Source organism: Anser anser, assembly GCF_964211835.1.
Source record: "Anser anser genome assembly, chromosome: 7".
Taxonomy (NCBI): domain Eukaryota; kingdom Metazoa; phylum Chordata; class Aves; order Anseriformes; family Anatidae; genus Anser; species Anser anser.
The window spans coordinates 14,881,522-14,909,178 of NC_139727.1; the positions used below are offsets into that span (position 1 = coordinate 14,881,522).

General features: G+C 40.2%; 1 protein-coding gene across 2 annotated transcripts in view; it reads left to right on the top strand.

Annotated features, from left to right (window-relative positions):
* The window catches only part of LOC310902998 (uncharacterized protein), a 409,793-nt gene that overhangs the window by 310,076 nt on the left and 72,060 nt on the right, over positions 1–27,657 (top strand). Inside the window, exon 27 of one of the 2 annotated variants that reach the window (XR_014587194.1) lies at positions 3,215–4,568. The exons of the other annotated variant lie outside the window; for it this stretch is intronic. The gene's annotated coding sequence lies outside the window, so the exon portion shown is untranslated. Of the gene's footprint in view, positions 1–3,214; positions 4,569–27,657 lie in introns of those variants that run through there. 2 annotated transcript variants of the gene reach the window in all.

Sequence of the window (27,657 nt, forward strand, 5' to 3'; positions counted from 1 at the left end):
TGCTGACCTGTGCAAAGATGTGTGCATCACTGGGAAAGGTAGTGTAAAATCACATGCTGAGATTTTTACTGTGCTGGAGGTCACTTTTGTAGGTGAGATGCAAGTTTGACTCCTAGGTTGAAGGGAAAAGGTAAACAGTTGGAGAGGAAAGTAAAGTGTTAAGATTTTTTTTAAGCCCACTTTCATTGGGAGGGGAAAGAGCCAAAGGTGGTGGTAAGGAAAAGAGTAACAGTAAGACAGTAATTACAAGGGAGATCAGGGGAGATGGATGGGAGAAAATGCAATATGAAAAATTCATATAAAAACTTCAGCTGTGACACCTGAGATGAAGCATATATATATGCTTATAAAAGGAGAAGAGGGGATGAAAACAGGCAAAAGAGATGGGGGAAATCATGTTATGTTATATCTGGTTCACACTAGGGAGGAGTAAGTGAAGTCATGAGTATTGAAAATGGTACAAGTGGAAGAGTGGATCAAAGGTAATGAAAAAGCTGGTGGAACAGTGAAAACTAAATGGAAAAAAGAACAACTTTGTGTACCGATTTGCTATCCCAGGAAGAAGGGCTTGGATCAAGGGAAATGTGTGACACAAGCTCCAGTTTGAACAGCAACAATGAGTTGCTACACTTGAGTGTTGCCAGCATGATGTACTGAAGTGGTAACTTGCGTGACTGCAACATTAATAGTTAGGCGGTACACATGAGCCTTGTCACAACAGCAAGATCTTAAAAATCAAACCATGAAGACCGCTTTGATGCACCTTCTTACAAACAGCTAGGAGAATAATCCAATATACAGGAAGCAGGACGTGTAATAATCTAGCTGTGTGATGGGAACGGGAAAACAGAGTTGAGCACAGCATCTCTAGTAAAGCTTTGTCATTTCCCTCCTGAGTGTTTTTGGTGCCAGAGGTGCAGGGAGCAGCTGGACTGGGGAGTCCATCTAGATGAGCTTCTCACCAAAGGGTGGAACTGGCTGAGAATGTGGAAGTGGAAGTTAGCCTGGCATGTGACTGTAAAATGACAGAATTTATCTTTTCGAAAAGATGGGGAGAGAACAGCAACATTTTAAAAAACAAACACCCACCCAACCCAATCATACTCCCTCCTAACCCAAGCCAATAAAGCAGGCTTCAGTAAACAATTTGTGTATGGTTTTTGAGGTATAAAAGAAAAAGGAGCTCAAAAAAAGCTCTTCAAAGAAACTACTACTGGTAAAATCTAAGTGATGCAGAAGAAAGATGAGATGTTAGTAGATCAATCTGACAAGATAATGAGCGCTCTGCTGCTTTGAAATGTGTGAAGGAACTGAGCGTATAGGATGAAAACAAGGTCAGCTCACTAACAGTGGTAAAATATTAGTGCAATTACTTAAGGATAAAAGTAGAAAGACCAAGACATGAAATTAAACATAAATGGGCAAAAAGTTTGAAAATATATATAAATAAATTCCAAAACTACATTGTCAATAAGGGGGCATCCAAGAAAGTATTGGTTTGCTACTTGGAAGTGAAGGAAAGCCAGTGATGACAGTGTAAAAGCTGTTGTTTTTTTTTTTTTTCTTTTAAAAAAGAAAATCAAAGGCAAGCTACATGTGTTAACTTTGCTAAATCTGGTGCAGTAACAAGGAGCTAAGATTGCAAGTTAAAATATTCTGGTTCTGGGCTTTTTCCCAAAACAGCTAGGTCTAATGAACTTCATCCTAGGAAGCTCTTAATTAAGGAATGAATTGGAGGGGACTCAGCAGTTACTTTCGAGAAGCTGTGGTGGTCAGGTGTGGTGCAGGGGAAAGCAAGCATAATGCTGTACTTTCAAAAGCACCAAAAGAAACTAGAGCATCACTTACCAGTATGCTTAACCTGGATTTTTTTTCTGGAAGAATCGATCTGTTTGTCAGCACTGATAAAATAGGGTGAGGAGTAGTAGCCCACACTGGTTTGACACAATTTGTTCTTGGTAAATTCATCTGACTTCCTACAAAGCTGAATGGTTTCTATCACATAGCATTTGTTTACAAGCAAATTCTGTATTTTTGAAAATAATATGGAGTAAGAAGATGATAAAAGGGGAGTCAAAACAGGCCATGGTTTAGTCTCTTGAAAAGAAAACATTTATGAACCTGCTTAGCTTTAAACAAACCCCCCTAGCAAATGAATGTTTTGAAGCGGTCTCTGCTTAAAAACAGATCACACAGTAATTCTGTCGTCAGAGTAGTCTCATTACTTTTTTTTTTTTTTGAGAACAAACCAATTTGCAGATAAAAGGATTCCTAAAATAAGATCATCTTCTACTTTCTTCCTCCTAGTAGGATGCTAGTTTTATTTTCTGTGGGGTGCTGTGGTTCCATTTGCTGTCTTAGCTACCCGTAATATGTCCAGTATATGTTGTCCATTATTCAAAATTTTATTCAAAGGAAAGGCATGTAATGTTTACAAATTGAGCTTATCACACATCCTTTACAAATAGTTGCATGTATGGTGACTCATGTAGGTGAGTTTTGGGAATGGTAAGTTTTGCATCAAGTTGTAACTATGTGGATACAGAGGCCAGCATTTGTACAGAATTTCTGACTGGCTGCACACTCTGTGATGCACTGGATTATTCCAAGGAAGAGGGCAGCAGTAAAAATTCCAGTTTTAATGCCCACGATCTGAACAGATCTCAGCTCTTTCATTTTCGCTAATAAATGCTTGTTTCTCCATATAGGCATGCTTCATTACTTTAGGAATAGTTTAAAAATGGAAAGGAAGTCCATGCACTGTTGTGACTAAGAGGGACAGAAAATGCTAAAAGGTTGAGAAAGAGGGAGGGGAGAGCATTTCTACCTCTTTTACTAGCGACAGATATCACTGCTAATATTAACACTGTGGGCACTGTCACCTGAAACTCACCCCTGGGATGTCAGGGCGATGGGCACGCTGCTTCCTGAGGGGAGCTGCTGTGGCAGTGGCTTTCCTCGCTGAGTCCCCTTCTGGCTGTCCAGCTGATCCTCTGCTCCAAGAGCTGCTGCTGGCGGAGCCAGCCAAGTTCCTTCTTGGGAGAGAAATTCTCCCTCACCTCGACAGCAGCCACTAGGGCAAGGCTGAGAGATGGCTGAGTTGTCTCTTGCCCTGCTAGAGTGTCCTTAGCTAATGATAACAAGTCTAATTGGAAGCAAATTTATCCTTTATTTCATGTGCCAATGGACTTTTGGCTTTGTTTATTCTCTGCAGACTTGACGTTGCACTGAGGGTAGTGGGCACAACAGCGTTGGTCTTCTTCAGCATGATGTGTGTCAGTGCTTTAGCTGGATTTTTTGGTGAAGCTGTCACAGCAGGTCAAGAACTTCCACCCTGCTGGACACAGTGGAGCCCCGCATGAACTTTGGATGTCTCCTGTGGGTAGTAAACACTGAGTCGGGTACAGAAGAAAAGGTGTTGCAAAGGGGTGACCGCCAGAGGGCTTTGCCCCAGCAGTGGGGTTTGGAGGGGAAGCTGGCATTTAGGACAACTGCTCTGGAAACTGCAGAAACCATTTGAGGGTCTTGTCCATGCGATGGTGTGACTTACTGGTTTCTAGTCTGTTCAAATTTATTCTGTCTGTGCCTTCTTTTAACGCTTCTTCACTCTAGACCTTTCACTCAAATCCAAGCAGTTAATTTTTTTTTTGGTTTTTAGTTTCCGGGTGGGAAGCTTGAGTTGAAGTTGAACCTATCTATCCTTCCACCATCTATAACGGTTGGCGGATGGGTTTTGCTGTCTGCCAGAAGTGACCACCCTACGTCTATTTGTTTTAGAATAGTTGATGCAATGTTAAGATTCTAAAAAAACACATCCAAAAAAATATCATATGAAAATCAATAGTTCTTTTCTGTATCATCTTGTTTATGAGCTAGATGTAGAAAGAGGGTCCACTGGAGCAGGGCTAAGATCAATAACTTTGTGAATTTTAATTAGACCATCTTTTAGTACTAGCTGAGTGCTGCCTGCTTTTAACCCTGTAAGAGGAGAATACAAGATCTTTTGGCAGCCTGTGACCTTTTCACCATCCAGTCCCATTAGGACCACTTGTGGACTATCTTAGAGTGGAAAGAAGGGAATTGAAGAGGAACTTGATTTTAACTACTGACATATAATTTCATTTACAATAATTTTTCTACCCCTTTGGTTTCTTATTTAAGCTTGGTTAGTATATTCCTTTTTACTGCCATTTTATCATCCTGCTTTGCCCTCATTTCCAGTCTAAGCAAATTTTCCTACAGTGCTTTTCCCCTGCCTTGTACATTGTTGGTGTCGCCTTACTTTACAATATAATTCTTGTGTGTGCAGCAGGTTAATAAAACCACCAAGGACTATATGGAATATGGAGACAATCATAAAAAATATATCCGTATCTCCTTGTAAATAACCAGCCTTCCCTTTTTTCACTTTCGTTTATGTTTCTCTTACTCTGTGATTACAAACTGCAGTGGCCAAAATGAATTAATTTAAGGTTCCCTTTTCAGCTTATCCATATCAAAAAGCTCTTCTGAAATGCTCTTAAAAACATTCCCATGTCCTTTTTGCTTCATTCTCTATAAATCTCCTGAGCCAGATAAGTCTTTCTCATCCAGAAGTCTTATTGGGATCTCTGCTACTGTGGTTTCCCCTTTGCAGTTTCAGTCTCTCAAGTACAATGTAACCTAATTTGTATATTGCCCTTTATTTTTCCTGAATTTTCTTGGTCAAGCAATTGTGTCTGTTGACAGCATGTGGGTGTTAATGGGAGATGCTTTACATCATATACATCTTCTGTAGGATGGCTTCTGCTAAACCCCCACATTTACAGTGCTTAGATTTTTATCATCTGTGAACTGGTAGCAGAGGGTATGTCTACTCTTTCCTCTGTCTGCACACCTGCGGCCAGATCTAATCCGAGGTGACTGTTCTCCAGAAGGTACTGCGAGAGGAGCAACATGGAGTTACCTGCCCTGTACGTATCCTGCAGCTTTCCACTGAAGAGATTTTACCCACTGATACCATTTTTATGAACAGACTCCAGGCCAGTGCCAGGTTGTGTTTTTACAGTTTCTGCTAAATAACAGTTTGCTGCTGCTTTAAGGACTTTTGGTTGGGGGGTAGTGGTGGGATTTATCAGTGTGTGATTTTTCACTTTGTTTTACAGTGTAAGTAGGTAGATGATGTTGTTCCTGCTGTTTGTGGTAACTTTTTAAAGAAATGCTAAACATTGTATTAGTCTCTAACTTTTAAAATAGTAGTGTAACTTTATGGACATGAGTGGTATTTTTCTTCACTTTTCCTTCACTCCTCTGTAAAGGAGATGATAACGTTTTGTAACAGATGAGGACAGATGCTAGTGAAAGACTGTTTTATGGCTATGTGAAATTCTTCTTATGTTTCAAACACAGCTGGTGAAATTTTATGCTGTTCTTGTAAAAGGCACATTACAGAAATCCAAGCCTGAGGGGAAAGAGGGCTGTCATGGCTCTTGTCTTCCGCCCCACTCCATGGGATGCTGTAGGATTGGAAGAGGCTTGATGGTAAAATAGATGGATTTGGGAAAATACAGTGCAGTCCATGTGGCAGCTTTGCAAGTCACAATCAAAAAATGTCTGTAATGCCATTGTTGAGACCTCTTATGGCTTAAATCCTTTTTCTTTTTTTCTCTTTTCCCCAGCAACATTCTGACCAATGTCAGTCATTATACTTCCCTTCCTTTGATGAAAATTGGGGCATGTCAGCATCTTTGTATGTGTTCAGCTGCTTTATCAAATTGATTGGAGACTGGGTAAAGCTTTGATTCAGGATGATTAATTTTAGCTACTTGGGATTGTTTATGGGAGTGTACGTAAGAAAGAAAAAGCAGTTGAATTAAAGAGAGAGATTTTATTTTCCCAAATAGAGATATTCTATTTTGTCACATCTGGACTTGTAGTTAAGCTGTCTTGAGCAAACCAAGCCATCCTTACGCTGTGGCAAATAATGGAAAATATCTCATCTGAATGCTTTTCCTGAGCTTTTCAGCAGTGAAATACTGGCTCAGGTGTGCATCACCCAACTGATGTGTCTGCAGGACTCCTGGACCTAGCTGCCTTGTGACGTGCGGAAAGCAAACTCCACAATCAGTAAGATTGTAAAGTAGGTATGTTTATTCAGCGCTGGGCGGCATGGGGGTTAGTCCCACCAAACTCATGCGCACCCCAACGCAACACTTGCCTTGTTTATATGTGGTGAAGAGTTACATATGCATGAAGTTTCTCGATACGCCTATACATATGCATGACCTATCCCTGCTTTGTATTAAAATTAGTTCCAGGGAGTCATTTTCATAGATTCCTCCTATCCACGCTTGTGCAGTGTTTTCTGGTAGTGGTCACCGGGGGTCGTGGGGATGAAGATCAGTGAGTCTTCCTCATCACCGCTGGTTGACCTCTCATCTCAGCGCAGACTCATAAGCTTCTCAGCTTCTGCTTGAACTGCAGGTTAGGTTTCAGTTGGTTCTTGAAATGTGTTTCCTGTTTTCTGTCAGGAACTGTTTTTCATGAGGAATCCCAGAATTTCCTGCCTCAGTTTCTTTGAACAATAGGTAGCAGAAGGTATAGTACATGGCCCTTACCTGTCTTATTTACTAAAATTCTTTTGGCTTCCTTTCACATGCCCATTAGCCTACCTTATCTACTGAAATCCTTTTGGCTTCCTTACACATGCTCATTAGCCTATCTTATCTATGAAAATTCTTTCAGCTTCCTCTCACTTGGGGCTGGTACCACGTGCAGGGCCACAAGAGTTGTGGTCTGCAGGCAAGCAGTTGCTAGCCAACTGTACAGGCATGCTTTGAGTGTCGTCTGTAAAGTGAAGTCCTGATTATAGGGCTTATTTGCAGATTCTTCACGGAAAACACAAATTGTACAATAATAATTTGCCCAAAATAGTAGGAGGGGGAGGTACAGAGGGGAAATAACAAAAGTGCCTTTGGGAAGGGCAATATTTTGTTGGTTTGGTAGAACATTTATTCATCAATTGCTGAGCTCTGAAAGATGTAACAAGTCCTACTCCTCACTCCCTTTATTTTTTATTTTTTTGAATTTAATCTTAATTATAACAAGAAGTGCAGAGTATATGTTCTGAAAATGTTGTCCACTGGCAGCTCTTCAAAACCTATCAGTAGAAAGGTGATTTATTTTTGGTATTTGTTTCCATCAGATCTCTTTGCAACCCATATCTCATATTCCATCCACTACCACTCCAAGACTACTTTTGGCATTAGTGTTTTTCAATTCCAGGCATCTCATTGACTCCACATTTCAGATTATTTTTCAGTAGATGTATTTATCAAGTTTCAGGCCAGAGGCTCTCATAGAGTTATAAGCCTCTTAAAGCAGAGAAACTGCTGACATAGCCTTAAATTGTAGTATGGCAAATGTTACACTATAATTACCTTTATCTATCATCAAACTCCCTTTCAGAGACCTGGCTATGTGCCGTGGGCCTCGTGATGGAATGCTCTATTACACAGAGATTTTTCATGGAAAAAACTCTTAAACCAAAACATGATAAAGTACTTTTATAAGTGTAGTCTCAGTGGCAGGGTGGTGAGAAGAAAAAAGATGATGGTAAGTTGCAGGAGGAAGTGTTCTGAGGCATTGGTGATGGATCTGTATGAGAAAAAGAGCGCGACTCTTTCTTTTTACACCACTGTCTTGACCACATTAATTCTTGACTTCCAGGTGCCTTGAAAATTCAAGATTTAGCACGAGCTGTAAAATTTAAGCAAAAGTATGTGTATTTTTATTATGCACTGGAGTATTGGACAGACATAAAGCTGGTGGACACCAGGCTAGCTGCAGGGTGGAATGCATTATAATAATGTCACTGTATTACTGCACTTGAGCTAATCTGCTTGGTAAAATAGAATTTGGTAATTCTGGTGCGAGGCTGTGTGGAAGCTGCTTTGTAGATTGTGTGGCTGATTGGGAGCTCATGCACTGTATGATGCTACCGGGTCTCCGCTCATTTGATTGCACTCTTAACCGATCTGCACCGTGAGTTGTGGGTTGGGTTTGTCAACTTCATGTCCTTAAACAAAGGTGTAAAGAGAGGAAGTACTGAATTTGAAAAGACTTGAGAATGGTGAGATTCAGAGCAAGGAGAAGGGGGTAGATGCTTCCATAATGCAAATACTTTGGGTACAGGGAGAGAGGCAAATTACTAAAGCAGTTCTGTATGGCAGCACAGACAGTATCATACACGTGAATATCTGGAATACAACAACACTCCATGTTAATCATAAAGGCTTAGTAGTCATGTAAAGCACAGATAAAAGAAACACTTAAGGACTACACAGGAAACATTTAGGAGCTGTGTGTGTATATATATATTTTAATGAAGTGAAATATTTATATTTACTGTCTACCTGCATTTATTGCTTTAAGTGACTCTTGTAAGGTCTGCTGCTAAGCAGGTAGGATATAGCGTATCCATTACTGAAATGTAACGATGATTCATGCTGACTGAAGTGTATGGGAGTGTTTCATGTGCAGATGCTATGTAAATAAATGGAAAAGGGAAAGAAGAACTTGTATATTGGAGAATAATAACATTACAGGTGCAGGTCGCTACTGAAATAAATTATCTTCCTAGAGACAGCCAAAGGAAAATGTTTTTTTGTACTTAAGTCACAAGAACTACTTGGGAGTATCAGATCGTGTAATTGCCATTTGAGTATCTTTACCTTTCTGCTCAGTGCTTTGTTTAGGCTAACAGTTTGTTGTATTCTATTACAGTTCTCTTTTCTTTTTGGGTTGTACTAAAGCAGATATACTTAAACAAACAACCCACAGAACTAATCATGTTATAGTTGTATTTCTCTTGCTCTGCATGTTTAGTCATTTATCTCACTACAGATGATGCAAAATACTCCAGTCACGATGTATCAGCGTTTGATTTATTTTTCAGTACAAATGAATGAAGACCAGTGCACTGAGAATCAAGGAAATGGTTTCTAGTCCATTATGCTGTTACAGAATAGTGAAAGTAATAAATATTGTATATTTCTATCTCATATTATCTTTAACAGTCTTAGGCAGGAGTCAAACAAATTCAGCTGCTTTCTTAGAAACTAATAGAATTAACTAAGAGCAGTAATTGGTGAGTTTGAGTGGGCTCTCTTTCAGTGCAGAGTTGCTGTAAATAAGAGGAGCTGCATAGTCCCACAGCTTAAATGTCTGAAATGTGCCCTGCAAAGTATGACGAGGTGTGTCTGTGTGAGTGTGTGTATGTGTGGGGGTGAATCTTGCAGACTAATTTTTTGACAGAATAGAAAGGAATCAAAATGACTTGAAATATGACATGAAGCTGCTGCTCTGGTCTAGGATGCTCCTTCTGAGTTACAACACGTCACCTTGAGGAGCAGTGGCAGGGGGCTGTTGGTAATGGAGTATCACAGAATTGAAGGGGTTGGAAGGGACCTCGAAAGATCATCGGGTCCAACGCCCCTGCCAAAGCAGGTTCCTTAGAGCAGGCTGCCCAGGTAGGCGTCCAGACGGGCCTTGAATATCTCCAGAGAAGGAGACTCCACAGTCTCCCTGGGCAGCCTGTTCCAGTGCTCCGTCACCCTTACTGTGAAGAAGTTCTTTCGCATGTTGGTGCGGAACTTCCTGTGCTCCACCTTGTGGCCGTTACCCCTTATCCTGTCCCCACAAACCACTGAAAAGAGGTTGGCCAAATCCCTCTGTCTCCCACACCTCAGGTATTTATACACATTGATGAGATCCCCTCTTAGTCTTCTCTTCTCCAGGCTGAACAAACCCAGGTCCCTCAGCCGTTCTTCATAGGGAAGATGCTCCAGGCCACATACCATCTTTGTGGCCCTCTGCTGGACTCTTTCCAGGAGATCCCTGTCTTTTTTGTACCGGGGAGCCCAGAACTGGACACAGTGCTTCAGGTGAGGCCTGACCAGGGCAGAGTAGAGGGGGAGGATCACCTCCCTTGACCTGCTGGCCATGCTCCTTTTAATGCACGCCAGGATCCCATTGGCCCTCTTGGCCACGAGGGCACACTGCTGGCTCATGGTCAACCTGTCGTCCACCAGGACCCCCAGAAAGTAGAAAGAGTACCCAGAAAGAGTAGATGGGTTTGCTTTTATTTTACAACAACAACAATAATGACAAAACAAAACAACAAAAAAAAGGGGGGAACAACCCCCCCGCCCCTCCCCCTTCAGTTTCACCATATTCCATGCTGAATCTACTGCAGCTGGAATTTAAAATGGTGGAGACATCTTGTACTGCCTCCATCCATATTGAATGCAGGCACTCTGGACTTTCTCCCAGAAGAAGGGGAACTAAAGGATAATAGCATATGATTTGTACATCTTGTAGTGTGGTCGGTTTGAAAGATAAGAGCCTTATCAAATTTCTGCAGCAATCCAGTGGTGGTTGTGTGCTAAAATCTGTAAATTATAATTCCGTTAGTTTAACCTTCAAGCATCTATAGCAATTTGATAAGAATTTTGCTATTTCTCCTCAAATCAAAAGTCAAGTTTAGCAATTCGCAGACCTGGGCTTGAACATATATTTTGTGAACTGTGTTTTGATTCTACGAATGTTAATAGAACAGAATGATTTTTTTTTCTTTGTAATTGCATCTTTGTATGATGGGTATAACATCTGTTTATCTAAGTGTTAGGGATTGTTGCTTTGAAGGAGAGCAGATTTTTTCAGGGATGGTAGAAATAAATGAATTCTTCAAAAAGCATTTGTGCTTGGGGTGAGGAGAGAGGGATCCAAGCACTCTTGATTTCGGTACCAAATGAGTGGAAGCTGTCTCTCAACAGATGTTGCTTTTTCACACCCATTCGGAATGTAAGTGACAAAGCACAATCATCTTTCTCTGCTAAATGTTTCTGGATAGCGTTGCTTGTATCACAAAGTTAACCTCTACACACATGCTCCGGTTCAGCAAAGCGTTGTGCAGTATGGAGTCTTAAACTGATCTGTAGCCTAACTTTGTGGTTCAGTGAAGTAAGCAGACCTTTCTCGGTACTGAGATCCAGGATTCTGCTCTTAAAGGTGTGGGGGTACTACATGAATGAAGATATATCATCTTACAGCTTCTGTATGACCTGGCAGCTGTTAAATTTATTCAGATGTTTATGGACACAGAGCCAGAAAAAAGGCTATTGGTATCATGTTGTCATTAAGGGGAGAGTGCATGGCCCTCTGCTATGGGACATGGTCTGCACAAGTGCTCTGTTCCGATTGTACCTGGATCATCAATGCTGGATTGCTCAGAGGATCATGTCTGGTTTGTTTTTTAAAGCTGTTTTCAAAGATGGCATCACATAGACATTGATTTGCACGTAGCTCTTGTCTTCTGCTCTTCAGGATGAATCTGGAGTACTATTTTCCTTGACATGACGAAGAAATGTCAATTTAAGCAGATGTAATTCATGTTTTATTATAACGTTATAGCCTTCAGAGGAAATGGTAGGATCCAGTGGAGATGGGCCCTTGGTTTGTTCATGTGAGCCTGACATGGTCTCAGTAGAACTCACTCTGCCGGTTTTGGCTTTTTTCTGTTTATAAAATGTGAAGCTAACTTCTGTTTCAGGAATATCAGATAAGAAATGCTAATTAAGAAACTATTCAAAAATAGATTTTCTTATCTGCAGGTAAGTTCTTGCTAAAACATGAAGAGTTTTTTTTTTTTCCGTAAAGCGCTTGGTTCTGTTTTAATGGATCTTTATTGTTCATTTGTAATGTTGTATAATTCTAAATATGGATACAGTGGGCAAAGATGAGAAACATTTTGTATGTTATAAGTGCAATAAATTTGAGTGATGCTTATCTAATGTGAAATACAAAAGGTAGCTGAAAGCTGCTAGGCACATTCTTGTAAAAACAGTAGCCCTGGAGGTTGTATTTGGTCTTGGAGTGCTCTGGAAATGTTGGTGTGCTTGAGCATAATGTGCAAGTGAATGCATTACAAAAGTTTGTCCTAAAGTAGCTAGTTGGAGTGTCTGGAGGTTCAAACGACACCTTGTATCAGAAGATGTGCTGTGCTGCAGGCTGCTGTGACTGAGGGTGACAAGGTCTGGCCATGGCCAAGGACTGAACTTCAGTTCTTCCATTGCTGAAACCTCAGTGAAAAAAGCCAGATAGGTTTATAGTACTTACCTGGTAAATTAACACAGGTTTTCAAAACTGAGTGTTTTGGTTGCCCCTCACCCTCCAGGATTTAAACTGGTGTATTTTTAACTTCACTCTGCTTTCTAAAAATGGGTGGAATAATATGCTGTGGTGAGCATTTCATTTTCCGCCTTTGTGTGAAAGAAAGTAAAAGGAATGCATGGGTCTTTTCATCTTTTAACCTTACAGCATTTTGTCTGAGTGCTCTGGGATTTGGAATGGAGTTTAGGGCTTGCTAGGAATTTACCAAGTTGAGGGATCCAGTGGTTTTCTTCTGCACTCAGACTTCAAATCCTACTATAATAAGGATGGATGTATATTTAGTTTTGTTTACATATATTAGCTGTTCTACTTGCAATAGGCAAAAACAACAACAACAACAAAAGATAACCTCACTGTCCTCATTTTAAAGAGGCTTTAGTGACCTCAGTAGGGCAAACATGAAAGAAAAGGCATTTTCATCTGGGCTTAAATTTTGAGAAACCTCCTTAAGCACTTCTACTTAAAAAAATTATTTGCGTCAAGATGGAGACTTAGGGAGTAACCAGAAGTGATACTTCTGACTTTGGACCAGAACTAAGTTTTTGTGGTTCAGTATCTCCATCGCCTGTTTTCATATGAGTGTTTTTGCTGACTTATTTCTAACTGACATTTAGTTGTGGATTTGTTTGTTTATAACTCATCTGGCATATGCCAATTTATTCTTCATTCATGATGCCAGTGAGAGTAGAATCAAATCCTAGAGCATTAGTCAGATGATATTATGACTTTTCAAAATATGTGATAGCATCTCTGGGTAGCAGTGAAATTTCCATGACTGGACTTGCTGACGTGAAAGCTGACTGTTGAATGTTGCTGTTTACAGAACGGGCTGTGTAGAAATGAAGCAGCCAGACAGCAAGTTACACAGCTTTATTACCAGCAAATACAAACGACCTGGGATGACATGGGCGATCTTGACCTTTCCAGCTGCTGGTGCATGGAGGGGGGGAAAACAGCAGACAAATTCTATGCATCACAAACGGCAGCATGACATAACACAGCGCAAGCACCTTCCTCATGTGGTGTAAGTGCTCAGCAGTGGCTCCTCTTTATACACGGAGCAGCATCACAAATTAAAGGTCTCTGTCTCTGCCAGGACAAAGTGAGCCAAGGAAAGCAGAGCTGCATGTCGCTGCCAGGGGAATGGCTCCCCTATGGGGGGAAATGTGCTCTAGGCTTGCTGTGTTTTCCAAGAGCCTGTATCCACAGCCAAAAGTTTTATGGCAGATTTATGCTCAGTTAATAGTTTCTGCAGATAAGAATTCCTAAGTACCCAACTTTGCTACTTCCTATTTTCAGAACAACCAGTCTGCTCAGTGATCAAGCTGACTGCTTTTTAATCAAGGAATAATACTGGTAGCCTTGGCTTTAGGGATATGGCTAATGCTGTGAGGAAGCAGTTGGCATTAAATTGCCTGTATTGCCAAAATCACAAGCAGTTTGTCCCATTCTCTTCTTCTCTCACTTCCATATTAAGGTACTTTGTTAGTTATAACTAGATATTACTATTAAAGCAGACTTAGTATTTAGTCTTAATCATAAGTACCGTTAACCAAAAACTTGGATTCATTGGGAAATGAGAGCAGTGTGACAGCTGCTGTTATTCCTGGATCTTAGTATATGTGTCTTGGGGACTAATTTTGGCCTGTGATGGTGAGCCAGCTGACACTAAGTGAAGCAGTATCTACACACAGTGCATGTAAGAATTGGGTGTCGAGGGACTTCAGTACTGTCCTGGCAGTAAGATCTCACATGGATAAGTAGAGCTACCTGACTTTTTCATCTCTAGTTGTGATCAGAAGGATGTTGCCTGGGTTGTTTTGATTTTGGTAAATCATCAGCCACAGGTTCTGCTATGTTCAGCCTCGAAATAGAGCTTTAATTCAGTTGTTGGGTTAATCAAATGGGAGTGATTTGTGGCATAATTGTACTAATATGGGATCCTTCCAGAAGCCCTAGACAGCTTAGACTAAAACGTACAGTTAATAAAACAAAGTGCTGTTGTTTCAGCTGAATGTTGCACATCCTTGTTTTAGAGGGAGATTGGGACACTTTGTTTTGGTTTGCGTGTGCTTTAAGACATAGTCAAAAAGCAATGTCTTTCCAGGATGTAGATGGCAGCAGCACGGCTGAAGGAACCAAAGGCCCCAAGTGTTTATTCAGTGAAGTTTGAGGGGAGAACACAGAGGAACAGCAGCTGCAAAATGCTCTGATCACTGAGGACTAAATAGGTGAATGCCAGCGGCCTGGGCTTTGGGTGGCATCTGAAACCCAGCTGCTGGGGGCAGAGAGGGACCTGTGGGGGTGTTGACCCCCCTGTCTGCAAGTGGAAGCAGAGGAGCTGGATCCTCACAGCCCTGTCCCTCACCTTTATGGCAGTCTCACCTCTGGGGCTTGTTTAAGAGAGGGCTGCCTGTGTTGCTGGGTATGGGACTGTTTGGGGCTTGGCATAAAATGGAGGGCTTTTCTGCCTTTATTTGTTCTGTCGCGTTTCTGTATATTGTTTTAGTAGTTTGGGGTTTTGTGTCTTCCCTGTAGCTTAAGGGGTCTGCAGGATAGGGCAGGGGATGCTTCCTTTCTCTTAGCTGCTGGCATGTGCCTGCTGCAGCTCCTTGTTCCAGAGGGGTCCTTACCCCTGTTAAACTTGCAGTGCGCTCCTGCGATGGCTTTGCCTAGAGCCACAAATAGGGTCAGGGCTTCTGTTCTCTGATCCTGTAAAGAGACCGTATGGTGGAGGCAGGAATGGCAGGTGCTGGAGTCCCAGGAGGTGGGTGACTGCAGTGGCAGCGACTTGGCACTGACCTGCAAGGGATCTGGCTGCTTCAGCAACTCCTCCTGTGCTGCTTCCTTTGGGTTATTTGTATAGCTGCAGTCATAAAACACTTGGCAAAATAGCCACTGAAACCTTTCTTGTCTGAATGAAACCTGGAACAGGGAAACTACATTTTAATGGTTGACATAAATACTCAACAAGAATTTGTAATACTTTCAATGCTTTCAGGCGTAAGGAGGATGTTTTGCTTTGTGTTTTTTTTCTTCCTTTTCGGTGTGTAAAGTTAGTTTGAAACTGCGTATCTTGTGCTAGAGCTACAAGGAAGACCTAAGCACAAAGCTCCACGTTCTCTGATTCTTGATGTCCCTAGGCTGTGCGTGGCTCAAACCCTGCCTGACTGGAGGTATACAGGTCCAGACGAAGAAGCAATGGATGCTGAAGTCTGGATAAAAAAGTGAACCTGGAACGTGTTGAGTGCAGTGAAGTTATGAGAATATTTTAAAGAGTGAATAAATGTGCTCTTGTAAAATCAGTCTTAGTTTTCAGGGTACTTGATCTCAATAATCTTAGCAGTACAACAAAGCTGAAAGACTTCCATATTATAGGTATAAGTAAAATGAAGGCAGTCATTGGCCTGGAGTTGTATTTATATCCAGCAGGCAGTAGAGATTGGGTAGAATTGGTTTTAGACAAATGGAAGCATGGACTATGTTAACACTTTGTATACATGTAAATAAAAATCAAACTTCTGTCAAAAAAAAAAAGGGATGGATGCTACCATTTAACAAAGGCAGTTCATAGTGTTCAGATTTTTCTGTTGATTGGAGCCTTTATTTGATTTGCTGCTTTAAGAAAATTACCTGTAGAATAGTTCCTATATTTTTCTAAGCTTTGCAATCCGTTTACCCTGGTATAGTGATTCGTTTTACAAGCGTGCTGAGGAGCAGTTATTCTCATCTTACAGCAGCATAAACAAAATCAGCAAAAGAGGCCCTTCATCCCCCCACCAAAAAAAAAAAAAAGGGCCCAGCTGTAAAGGTAAAGGTAGCTGTAGATGCTGCATCAGCTGTAAAACTACTTTGTTGCATGATAACACTGAAGAAAAAAGAAGGAAATAGGGGAACAATTTAGCATAGCAGTAGATTTCTTCCCCTGCCAAGGAATTACCTGTCTGTGTGCCTGACATCACATTGGTAGAAGAGGATGTCTCCCACAGCTAGTGTAGCAGCTGCACGGCTTTCCCTGTGCACCATCTCATTTGAGCACATATTTATTATTAAAGAGGACAGAAATTCTGGGGATAGTCTTTGAACTTCTGTCAACAAGTAAGTGAGCATAGAAGTATGCTTGAAATGTCCCACCTTGAATTACTTTACAGGGAAGAAGGGTCAGAGGAGAGAGGAAGGAAAGCAGCGGGGAACAGACAGAAGGTCACCTGAGAGCAGAAAGGCAGGATCAGAGGCTTGCAGGAGGGAAAAGAGCCTCAAAGGTTACAGCACAGAAATGTTAAGCATGTTCTCTAGAACGCCTAGGCTGTACAGTTAATACCTTCATAACTATCCAGGTGATAGGGACCAGGACCACACTTAATAGGACGGACTTTCCATTACAGTTAGAAGGATCTTCCTATTTTTAAACGGGTCTCAACCCTACACAGAGCCATTGGAAATGATTTCTGTTGACTTTTTGTCTTCAGTTTAGATTTAGCCTTACAGGTCTACTTGCTAATGAGGGACCTAGCTACTTGGAGGAAAAGGAGGTAGAGTTGATAAAACCTTGGGCGAGTACATCCTGAAGTACAGACATTCTTACATACCAGTATGTAACAATTTTTACTCACCATAAAGTTTGTAGAAATAAGCAAAACAAAGTAAACCAGATCAACTCTAATGTTAACTTGTTTTAAATATGACTTTATAAATGAGCCGATGTACACTTGATAATTTTTACAAGGATCTTTGTTCCCACAGTCTGTGCTGCTTTTACACTCCTACTTTCCCCACAAAGTGGGCAGCTGCCGGATGCTTGGCCAGCCGCCTCCTGTCACTGGGTGGTGGTCTGCTGCCAGCAGGAAATCAGTATCGGCACGGAGAGCTAAATTTGTATTTTTGCTTCTTTTAATTCACTTAGCCTTAGGGTTTGGTACTCAAAGTATGTTATTAGCATTCTTTTATATCCCTTAAAAGTATTTGGCGGTCCCTGCATCTATTCTGTGCTCTCAGCATTGTCTTCCAGCATCACTTCTCTCTGTAATTGCTTGCATGGAAGCTTAATTGCAAGCCCAAGAACTATAAATGCACGTATTGTATCCAGGGAATTCCTTTTACAGGACATACTTCTCTCACACTGTTTTTTTTTTAACTTAGGTGCAACCACTTGAATAAACATTAAGCAACAACAACAAAAAAAGTATTTCATAAATTGCTCCAAATTGAGAAGTTTCCTGGGTTCATTTGATCTTTGCTCCTGCTTTCATTCTTGCATTAGTGTTTAGAAGAGGTTGTAAGGCTCAGAGGGCAGTTAGTACCCATTTAGAATAAACTTAATTTTTCTTTTTAGTAGGCTGGATCAAGAGAAGTTCTTGCTTTTTAATAACTCTTCAGTGTAGAGACAGATAAACCTTGAATTTCCATGTGTTTCATATTTATCTAATACCTATCTATGTATTTTAAAAAGGATTTGTTTAAAAGTGAGAGTAAATATTCCACTGAACGGTAAAGAGGCTTACAGAAGTGGTTTTGTTTATATACAGTCTCCAGCTGGAATGGCAAACATAAGCAATAGTTTAATATCTTACAGGCCATCTGGGAATGGAATTTGTTCAAGGGAAGAACACAACACCATAGATCACATGTTATGTATTTGTCTCCGCTTTGAACATCTTTGCCAAATATTCTTCTTGTTTCTTGTCCTTGCCCCCTGCAGAGGGAAGCAGCTGTAGCCCTGAAGTGTCATTTGCTCACTATTTTAGAGGCTGCATCTCTTCCTGCCATTTTTCTCTTATTTTCCGCCTCAGACGTTGGAAACCTAATGTAGGCTTTTAGAAAAGCTGACAGACAGCATCTTGCAGTCCTTTCTACTGAGTTTTGTCAGTGAAGGTTTTTTTTTTTTTCAGCAGAAAAGTACTACAGTTCCACTGTGAGGCTTCATAACTAACTCCCTGCTGGTATAGGTACTGCATTTATTTCCATATAGACGTAAATATACACAATATAATTCATTATCTTATTCCTGACCTGTTAAGTTTTGAGCAAATGCAGTCCCTACCTCTGAAACACTAATTCTGGGTGGATTTTACTTAGTCTTCCTGGCTTGGTGCGTTACAGTGAACTGACATTTACACAACTGAGTTAAAGTCCTTGTTCCTAGATGTTAAACCAACTGGTGAAATAAGCTGTAAAATTATTTGGGTTAATTTGCTTTTTCAATATGTATCTGCTGAGGAGGGAAGAAAAAAACAACACTTAATTTCTGTTATCTGGATGTCTTTATGAATGAGAAATCCAAGCTTTTGATGTAAAGTAGTACAAAATGAATTGGATTGAGCAAAGTAGGGCATGGGGGATGAATGTGCGTGGGAAGCGAAGAACCAAAATAATACTGATGGACAACAGGTAATGGCTTCCCACCCTCCACTGCAGTCCGTATTTCCTGACAGATTGAAAAACTGACCGTAATCTACCTGGCTGCATTGTGCTTGCAGATTTTGGATGGGGGATGCCTGCATTGGGACTGTTACATGGAACCTCTGAGTAAATGACCACGAGGTGTCCTGCAGAGCAGGTCAAAGCTCTTACAGGATTTATCAGTGCAATGATGGAGCCACAGAGAGTCAGTGACATGACTGTGATAGTTTGGCAGCCTATGGCAGCGGTGTGTGTATAACCCATTTTGAAATGTAGTTTAAAATTTCCCAAACTGGTTTCCTGTGTGCATATGTATTCACTGAAGTTTGCTCCTGAGCATATGGGTTACGGAGCTTGCACTTCTGTCTTCAGTCTTTACATTGGAAAAAACGCATATGCAAAAAAGCACAGAGTTTGTGAGAAACCTTGGGAAGTCAGGTGTGTCTGTGTGTATATATACATGTGCTAGAGAGAGGGAGAGAGCTGAAATCCAACTTTAATGGTAAATCTCATAATTTCACCAGGAACTTGTGCTAAAAAATGTTCTCATTCTACCTTCTTCAAATTAAATCATGCTCATGTATTTCATATTATTTTTAAGAGCAACAGCTGCTTAATATTTATCATGTGATGTATCTGTGAACTTTGTCTTTTGCGTTTATGAAGAAATGCTACTCAGTACTTCAAGTAATTTTCAGCACAGACCATCCTGCACTGTTGTTAAAATTCTGTCCTGTCTTGAGTAAAGAAAATCATGTCTTTCCTTAAGGATTTTTATTCCAGCTTTCTAAGAGAGGTTATTTTATCCTAATTAGTTCACAGACAGCTCTGTTTTTTTAAACAAACACTAAAATCATGCTCTGGTGGTATTTTCTTCTTCATAAATGAAGTTACTTATTTCTCTAGAGAAAATTTAATATGAACAAATAGACTGTGGTGCTTGCTTTATCTTGTAATCCATGATGCTGTTTTGATTTAGTGCACCATTTTTCTTAAACCCCGTTTCTGGAAATAGGGTCCCAACTCAGGACTGAATCCTTTTGTGATATGTAGTAGTTGTCTTACATTGTCAAGTACAAAACTGAAATTGGGGTTGTTGTGGACTGGGGCGAGATCCGTGTTCTTCCAGCAGCCTGTTGTGGGGCTGCTGAAAAGGTGAGAGGCGGGGGGTGCCCTTTAGCACTCTCAGGAGGCAGTCCCAGGCAGCATCTTCCTCTCTGTCTTGAGGAGAGGTGTTTCGATAAGGTATTATTAATGTATCAGTATGGAAGAGAGACAACTGTCTTGTTCTGTGTTTTATTCTCTTTTCCATTTTTAGTGATAAGAGCTAGAGAAAATACTCTTAAACTGCAAGGGAGGCTACTTAATTGTTTGGGAAGCTTATTTTCCTTTTTTCCTTTAATATTAAGAGTTAACCAGTGCAATTAGGTATTACAGGATGGTGAGCCCAGCACCAGTGCTGGTTAAGTAGGCATCATTTATGCTGATAAGTATATATTTATAGCTGTGTACACTTATTTAGAGAGAATGCGACTGCAGTTCTCAAACATCTATATTTCAGTATCTCAGCATATTAGTTTAACACATTAAACTCTATGTTAAATAATATTACAAAGGATTTTTCCCAAAACGTGTTCCTGTGGAAGTGTACTGTGTGTCTCTGAAGGAGGGTGCCCCGAGCCTGCTCTGAAGGAATTAAAGTTTTTTCCCATTTCACTTGTTTATGAACATCTTTTTGGATTAGTATAGATGACATTGTCATAGGAGCAGACTCATAAATCATTGTGTATCCCTCCTCAATATGCAGTAGATGGGTATATTTTGGACTACAGTCTGTTAAACAGGAGCTATTTTTTTAAAATAGAAGTTAATTTAGCTAGCTACAAAGAATGGGGAAGAATGAGCAAGCTAGTCCACACTGTGCATGCTTAAAAGCTGTTTTTTTTTTATTATTTTATTGATCTCAAAGATGTAAGAATTGGTGAGCCCCAAAAAAACTTAACAGCAGGGTTTGAAACCCACATAAACAAATGAGGAAAGGCATAAGTAAACTAGCAGGTAATTTTACTACCATGAAAGAAGAATTTAGGACAGTGTGGGCATTTATATAGTAGGATCCAATTCATTTTCCAAAAATCTGGTGATTATCATTTTTATTGTTTGCTATCTTTTAAAATCATATGTATCACCAAATAAAATTATTGCTTGATTAAAAAGCAATCCAAGCTGAAATCATGAGCAGCTTGTTGTAACTGAAATGATCAAATCTCCGGATCGCTATTGCCTTTTTTCATACTATGGGGGGGGGGAAAAGCTTCTGTTTTAAAATGATGGAAGTGGGGAGAAGGAAACTTATGATCTGAACTTGCTGCAAATCATTTGTATTGATCTGTTTTGTTTCCATTCTGCTAAAGCTAATGGAAATCATTTGTCACCTGACTTGTCCCAGTTGATTTGGAAAACCACCATACCATTTATCAGGTCTGGAGCAAGTGTGCTTATGTCTGCAATCACAAAGATATATTTAACTTCTGGCAAAGTAAAGAGCATCAAGTGAGAGTGTTCTTATTCTAACATGAGCTTGAATATACTGTCTGTGTATTCATGTCAGCGTCTTACTGAAATTGAGTAATTATAAACCTGGAGCGGGGATCACAATAGGCCCTGTCTTGTTTGTGCTTTTCTATTACAAGGTCAATACCAGGTCATTGGCTCCTGTAAATCAACATCTTTTCATTGATTTAAACAAGTAGCTAATCATTAGGAGCAGGACTGATACTAGCTCTGTGTTGACATTAGATTCCTGGCCTACGTTAAAAGTAGCATGAACTCCTCATCTCCTTTCTTCAGAAGAAAGGAATAACTACAGTTTCTCAGTATTCTCTGCCCATCTGTTTTGACCATGAGTCTACCCTCTTCTGTTTTGCTGCTGTGTGTTGTGGTTACAGGCACTGGCTGTAGATTCTCAATCTGCCCCAGTCTATTTTCACATTTATTACTCATAGGAATGTGATTGGGATGGGAGGAAGAGGTCCACTGCAAAAATAAATTGGCTGCTCTTTGCATTCCTGTGAACCCTACAAAATAATTTGAATCACATTATATATCACAAGTTCAGTTCATCTTAAAGCCAGCCTTAAAACCTCTTGTTTTTGAATCCAACTCCTGCCATTTATTAAAGGTAATAGTCTTAGATGTCCACCTCCGATCTGTGGAGTCAGAAACTGATAGCTTTTCACTGTGGGTATGAATTATGACTATAATTAAAGTTGCATCTTAAACCAAACTCTTCTGTAGGTGCATAGTTGTTCCTCTTGAAAAGAAGAAAAATGTCTGAAGTACCTGATCTTCAGTTTGAAACTCCTATACATCTTTAGAGCTTCAAAATGTACTACTATTATTTTTAAAACATGAAGCATTTTGAAATGGAATGTTGTTTACTCAGGCCATATAAATGACTCTTCCTAGGCCTTCTGAATGTTTGTAGTTTGTTTTTATAAACAACTCAAGTTTTACACGGTCTCATCTGCTGTGTGAATATTCAGCATAGTTCATGTTCAGTGGCACAGTCGGTGATTTGGAGTGAGAACTTTCATTTGCACGTCCAAACATAAAAGCTGGTTTACGAGCCTGTTGTCTCTGAATTTTTCCTCAGAGGTTTGATCTTATATTCTGCTCATTCGTCAAATTCTTCAGGAAATCGGCAGTTAGACTAGTGAAGTTGTATTAGCAAAATAAATACTGCCAAAAATGAATGAACTTGGTTTTCAAAAAATAAATATTGTTTTGTTTCATTAGTGGAAATAAATGTGCTTCACTTATCAGAGCTCTCCTTAGCCTGTTCCATTTACGTTTTCTTGGACATTGGGAATTTCCTTTGCAATTCAGTCTTTTCTGGCCTCAGGCCATGCATAGTTTGTCATAATTGTCTCCAGGATAGTTATGCATTACAGTGTTGGCTTTTAGTATTCATTAACATGCAATACATTGCATGAATTGTTTTTAACATTTACTTTTGGCATTGTTGGGTTCCTGATCAGCTGTGCTCTGTGTGGAGCCACTGCTCCTAAAGAGCAGCAATACTGGGTAACTCTCTCTCATCTTCCGTGTGCGAGATGTTCTTGTCTGCCTCCACATGCTGCTCACATCCAGCAATCTAAGATGTTCTGCTGCTGACGTAGTTGTTGTCGCTTACTCCGTGATTTATCAACCAGGCCATCACAGATAGTTTTGTGCTGCTTAATTAAGGATAACTTATCTGTGGTGGGATTCAATGTGCCTTCTACTAGTATGTCAAAACCCAGCAGTACAATCGATCTATTCTTGTGTGGGGAAAAGGTCTCCAAAATACAATGTTTGACAGGCTTCATCTAACTTTACGTTTCATACTCAATCAACGTTGAATCTCTTTTTAAATGTGTGAGAATGTGTGGCTGACAGTGCAAGTCCAAAGTGGGAGGCATTAAGTATATTGAGTTTTGCTCCTGAATTGTGCCTTTGTTTCAACCTGGACTCAGCATTTGCGGTTGAGAAGCTACCTTTTTCAAAATTTTCAAATCCGGTGACTAAATCTATGCTTGGTTAACTGATGAGTTGTCTAATTTTTCTGAAATTGGAAACTTTTCTGAAGTTGGTATGAGCTGCAGATACAGAAAATGTGAAATACTCTGGAGAGACTAAAGAGACATTTAATTAGTGTTGTAATATGTATTGTTTTCACAGGTAATTTTGTTTCTTCAGCACTGTTTCTAAAGCCAAATAAGCAGGCTTGCTCTTGTTTACTAGATCTGTATTTACTTTGCTCTTAACGTTCTCTGCTTCACTGATATTAAACAATATCAGTCTGCAAGTAGTGGAGGGAAAAACTCAGATATGAAAAGCGTTGGTATGGAGGGCAAAGACAGAGAAAATACCTCTTTGAGGGATTATGTAGAGCTCTGAGCAGGGAGGTGAAGGCAAACAGGTCTCTGTTATCTTATTAACATCAGAAATGAATATCCCCACTCACAGAAGTCAGAACCCAAGCTATGTCCTTTGTGTTGCACTGAGCACCTTGAGCAAGTATGGGAACCTTATTTGGGTTTCACCAAAGTGTTGTATGGTGTGTGTGCACATGCGTTTCTTAAAAAATTAATAGAATGTGAACTGGAATTCTGTATGTCCTGTAGTGCGGGAGACCCTGAGATATATCTGCCTCCTAGGTTTCACGTTCAAAGTGGATGAGTTGTGCTTTCCCTGACCTGGTACAGTGGTCAGCGAGTGAAATATCCACTCTCCATCTATCTGGTATGCCAAGTCTCAGTATATGTGGTACTTTGTTCTTTCATATTCATGAAATACTTGGAATCACTCTTATATTACCAGTATGTATGTTACGAAGTAGTATTTCTGCTCTATTTAGAAAGGCCAGACAATTCACATCTCTTTTGCATCAAACTTTCTTAGCAGAAAACTTAGCCAAAATTTCTCTGGGCAGAAAGTTAAATAATTCAGCTATAAAACAAAAAACAGAAAACCAAAACAGAAAAATTGAAAACGGGATTATCAGAGAAGTGAGTTAAAGACTTGTGGATCTTCCTGTATTCTTCTTGGGTATGTTTATCTGTGGACAGCTTAAAGGGTTTGAAAATGTCAAGAAGAGTAAAGAAGAAATATCACATAGCTGAGGAATGAAGAGATTCTTGGCTTGTGAATCAGGAATGAGCTCAAGAAGAGCAGAGGTATCTTATGGATACTGCTGCTGCTAGACATTAAAAGCTTTTACTTCTGTATGGGGGAAAAATAAATCCTGTTTGTAGAGAGAGACTCAGGAATATTGTACAAATAGTGAAGTTCAGAGCTCAGTGAGTGCATGTGCGTGTATGTAGTGCTATCTTCCCCTGCTAAATTGTGGTTTGCCAGACCAATACAGAAAATAATGGTTAAAGAATGTTAATAGCTAACATTGCATTGCTCAGTCTGTCAAATTTGTCTTTGTTAAATGTCTGAGTTGGCTTTGGGAACAGTACAACTGGTTCCTCATCTGGGCTTCTGTTTATAATCATCTACCATTCTATTGGTATTCCATTAAATGGGAAACCTAAAAAAAAAAAAATGACAAAAGCCTACAGTCATGCATTTCTGGAGTCTTTGCTTGCATCTCTAACTTTACGTTAGTAGAATTTGATCATTCTAGCTATGGAATAGTGCCTTCACTTTGGTCTTTGGTTGTGGCGTTTATTTTGTTTATAGAATGACGTGTAAATTTCACAATATGTAAATGTTAATGTAAGGGAGCTGACCATCAGTCTGGGGAGCAATGTGATTGGTGTCAGAGCAACTCCAAACACTGGCAGCAGGTACTTCTTTCTGCTGCTCTCCTCACTAGCCACTCCTCCCTGCAGAGTGGCTTGCTCCCAAATGTGGGGTAGGAGTAGTCTCTTCACCTACTGAGAAGTAAGTCAAGTAATGCTTGCAAGGATGGCCGTGTCGATAATATTATTTTAAGAAACAAAAATACCCCATGCACAAAGTTCCATGTGATCATGCTTCCTTCACATGAGTGGCTGGCGCTTGCCAAGCATCACAGGTTTACTGCCCTTGTGCAGGTGCCCATGGAGTCATGAGCTTGCAGTGCTGCATGTGCAGGGTTTGTGCAGAACTGACGGTACGTGCCCAGGAGGGCTGCGTCAGGCACACATGATCAGGTTGCAGAAGCCCTGCACCTACTGCTTTTCAGCAGCCTTGTTGCAGCATGTCCAGTAATAGTGGTGTGTTCTGGGTTAGACTGCTTCCACTGTGAGCAAAGCTCTATGAAGGTATGTGCAAAGTACTGCTTCTGGAGGTGATGGGGAGAACTAGGTTTAATTCAAGTTTTGCCAGAGTTTGTCAATGAGGGGTGCCTTTTCTTGCTCACATTTCTTAATGTAAGTATTGATGCATGTGAGCTTGCTTGCAAAGCAGCTGAAGACCTTACATAAACATAAAGCACTCCTGAGAGGAAAATGTCACAGCAGTAGTGTTCATGGATGTTGATGACCTGTAAGTTCTACAACACACTGGTAATGGAGAACACTTCCTACTATTGCTCTACCTTCCTAGGCAGCCAATTTTCGAACTTGTCTTTAAACAAAGAAACAAAACCAGCCAAACAAAACCTCACGCAACAGCCACAAACCAGACAGATGAGAGCTAATGAGATTCTATTACTGCATTAAGCATCCACGTTTCTAAGAATTTACCTACTAACATTCTGGTAATGTTTCAGATCCTTACAGCAACTGATCACTTCTGTTTCTCCTTGCTTTTTCTCAGTTTTCTTTTGCGGAGAACTGCCTTATTTTTCTGACGCTGTCTTTCAAAAATAAATTTTTATACAAGAAAACACTGGAATGGGGTTTTCCTCTCAGCTATGGTGTGGGTACTAGCTAGTTTCTTGCACAGAATAAAGAGAATTAGAATATTCCACAGTGCAGTCATAAAAGGGATGGCTGGGAAGGTAACTCAAGTTAAGTTTGACGCTGTTGCAGTTGTTGCTGTCAGCAGTAACTAACTGGTGCATTTAAAGCTAATACAGGATCTGTAAACCACACTGCAGTCACTCCTCTGACTGCTCTGTTAGATTTGAAGACTGGTTGAATAACTGTGTTTATGTAACAATTTATATTGACTTAAAAGGTGTTCTTATTCACCATTAATTCATAATTATAAGTGAAACTAAGTTTTAAACAATTTAATATCCTGAAATACATCTATATGATGGTTTGATATTTGCTTAATACCTGTCAAGGTACTGTTCCATCAGATTATTTGTTCTTCATCCAGTTCAGTAGATGTGAAATTTGACATCTGTTTGCAGAAAGACCTAGCTCCAAGGACGGATTTATAATTATTCATAATCATGCCTAAATTCAAATAGTACAGTTATTTTATTTAATTAGAAGTATAAGAATTTGTAATTTCAAGGATTTCTGAGACATGAAAATAGATGTACTATTAAAGTTAGAAATGGAAGGAATACTGAAATGCTGTGTTTTTTTCATCCTAGTGTTTCAGCTGGTAGACCATATAGATGCTTTGACAGGCTGACACTGCATGAATATTTCAGTTTTATTACCAGTTTATATTGTCTGTATCTCTCTTGTGCAATGCTGTCTTCTGATCTGATTCTCTGCTTGTATTGTGTACTGTAAATAGGAGTTAAGGGCATATCAGGAGTTCTTCAGTACCTTGCTAGATAGGGGCTAGAGTTGGTAGTATTTTATCTAAGGCAGTATGGCTTCATTTTTACCTCATTTCTAGAGAGATGTTGTTGATCTTGTAATTCCTGTTGGCCTCTCTGACAGCTTCTTCAGTCTTCTATGGAGTATGTTTCTGTGTAGGAGCCTGGTAGCTGTGTACCTGCAAGATTGGAAAGAAAACCAGAATTGAGGTTTTGGGTTGGCTTTCCTCCTCTCTACTTTGTCCTTCCCACAAGAACTTTCCCTTGCCCCTTCTGTGCTTGTGCCAGAGGTTCTCGCGGGGCCCAGTCTGTGCAGCTTGCCTGTGAGCAGACTGCCAGATAGTTAACTAGGAAAACAGAATGCCAACTTGGAGAATTCAGATCCTCTGGAAGAGTACGGTGTATCAGAAGTGTGGAAATAAATCTGTCCTTTCCTGTTATGTCTCTCTGGTCCCTTGTGTTTTAAACCCTTGTGGTTGTATCCCAGGAGGCAGGGCAGTGGTTCCTTTAGCCCGGTAAATGCACACGGTCTCCAGGTAAGGCAGTTGTTTCTTTCCTCTTGTGCTCTTTGCTGTGGGTGCCTGCTGTTCCCTTTGTCTTGGCACTTACATTCCTGTTCCCGTGCAGGAAATTGATTTATTCAACAACTCGGTGAAGAAAAAAGTAAAAAAAAGGTCTCCTTTCAGTAGGCTTAGTTCCTGGGCAACACTGTGATTGTGGGAAAGCAAAAGGAGACTGGATGTATATTAAGCAGTCTACATTTAAAAGTATTTGAAATTGAAAATGCTAACATTGCTTCTTCATACCTGTGTTTTAACAACCTGTCTCCCCCCCCCCCCCAAAAAAAA